This window comes from Myotis yumanensis, unplaced genomic scaffold, assembly GCF_028538775.1.
Source record: "Myotis yumanensis isolate MYYU_CA2020_CCGP unplaced genomic scaffold, mMyoYum1.0.hap1 SCAF_10, whole genome shotgun sequence".
NCBI classification, from domain to species: domain Eukaryota; kingdom Metazoa; phylum Chordata; class Mammalia; order Chiroptera; family Vespertilionidae; genus Myotis; species Myotis yumanensis.
This window is the reverse complement of record NW_027223761.1, coordinates 60,247,245-60,249,419: the sequence shown is the minus strand read 5'-3', so window position 1 is coordinate 60,249,419 and position 2,175 is coordinate 60,247,245.

Genomic DNA, 2,175 nt, shown 5'->3' with positions numbered 1-2,175 from the left:
CCTGCTCACTCCAGCTCCGTGGGCACAGCCAGCTGAAAGCAGGTATCTGTGGTTCATTTATCTTCTATAATTGAAATTTTGTTGCCTTGAGTGGAGCTCAGAGCTGCTGTAGCAGGCAGGAAGCTTGGCTCCCTCCATCATTAGGGCACCCAAGCCTCCTGCTTGCTCCAGCAATGTGGCTGCAGGCTGCCATCTTGGTTGGGTTAATTTGCATATAATTGCTCTGATTGGCTGGTGGGCATGGCTTAAGGTGCAGCAAAGGTACAGCCAATTTGCATGTTTCTCTTTTATTAACAACTAGAGGCCCGGTGCACAAAAATTTGTGCACACGGGGGGGGGGGGGTCCCTCAGCCCGGCCTGTGCCCTCTCACAATCTGGGACCCCTCAGGAGATAATGACCTGCTGGCTTAGGCCTGCTCCTGGGTGGCAGAGGGCAGGCCCAATCCCTAGGTGCAGCCCCTGGTCAGGCTCAGAGCAGGGCTGATTGGGGAGTTGGGGTGCCGCCGCCTGTCATGCACAGAGCAGGGCGGATCGGGAGGTTGCGATGCCACCCTCAGTCATGCTCAGGGTAGGGCCGATTGGGGGGTTGGGGAACCGCCCCCTGTCACACTCAAGGCAGGGTCGATGGGGAGGTTGCGGTGCCACCCCGTCATGCACAGAGCAGGGCCCATCAGGGGGGTTGGGGCTCCATACCCTGTCATGCACAGAGCAGGGCCCATCAGGTGGTTGGGGAGCTCCCCCCTGTCACGCACAGAGTAGGACCGATAGGGGAGTTAGGGCACCACCACCTGTCACACACAGAGCAGGGTGGATCAGGGGGTTGGGACGCCGCCCTCTATCACCCACAGAGCAGGGCTGATAGGGGGTTGGGGCGCTGCCACTGTCATACTCAGGGCAGGGCTGATGGGGAGGTTATGGCTCTACCCTGTCACACACAGAGCAGGGCCGATCAGGGGGGTTGGGATGCCGCACTCTGTCACACACAGAGCCGCAGAGCGATCAGGGGGTTTGGGCGCTGCCCCCTGTCACGCTGATCCAGTGCCAGGAGGCCTTGAGACTCCGCTGATCCCGGTGCTGGGAGGCATATAACCCTTTTACTATATAGGATAGAGGCCTGGTGCATGGGTAGGGGCTGGCTGGTTTGCCCTGAAGGGTGTCCTGGATCAGGGTGGGGGTCCCCACTGGGCTGCCTGGCCAGCCTGGATGAGGGGATGATGGCTGTTTGCAGGTGGTCACACACCCTACAGGTTGGGGGTCCCCACTGGGGTGCCTGGCCAGTCTGGGTGAGGGGCTGAGGGCTGCTTTCAGGCTGGCGGTTGTTGACTGAAGCTCCCAAGCACTCCTTTTTTTCTTTTTTTTTCTTTTATTCTGGGCCAGCTTTAGCTCTGGCTCTAGCTCTGAGGCTTCCGCTGCTGATAGCAGGTATCTGGTTTGTTTGCGTTCTATAATCGAAACAATGTATAACTCCAGCTCTGAGATCCCAGCTGGCTGAAAGCTGGTTTCTGGGGTTTTGTTTAGCTTCTATATTTGTTAGAATGTCTCAAACTGCCAGTTCAGAGGCCAGCAAGTCAGGCGGGGAACGTTGGAGTCTGCAGTCACTGGAGCAAGCAAGCCTCATGTTCGCTTTCAGCTGCCTGGCTGCCGGCCGCCATCTTGGCTGACAGTTAATTTGCATAAGGATATGCTGATTAGCCAATGGGAAGGGTAGCGGTCATATGCTAATTACCATGTTCCTCTTTTATTAGTGTAGATAATAACAGATTAACAATAATAACTGTCCTAGGTATAGAACCTGACTATGTCCAAGCAACTACTGGATCTATTACTCTGTGTTCTTCACTGATCTACCCTTGTTAGAAAATAGGCTAGTAGGGTTATCACTAGATAGTGAATGAGGAAACAGACATAAGCATTATACATGGGAACTTGGCCTGGGATGCTACAAACAGTTGGCTTCACACATAGTATGACACAGTATTACATTCTCATGCACTCTTCAATCCCAAGAAAGCATGACAATGCAAAATAAAGGGAATGATGTTGAATCCATTCTAATTATTTAAGTCAATAATTCCTAAACTTCTGTAATGCATTATTAATAATAGTTTTTTTTAAAATATATTTTATTGATTTTTTACAGAGAGTCAGAAACATCGATGAGAGAGAAACATCGAT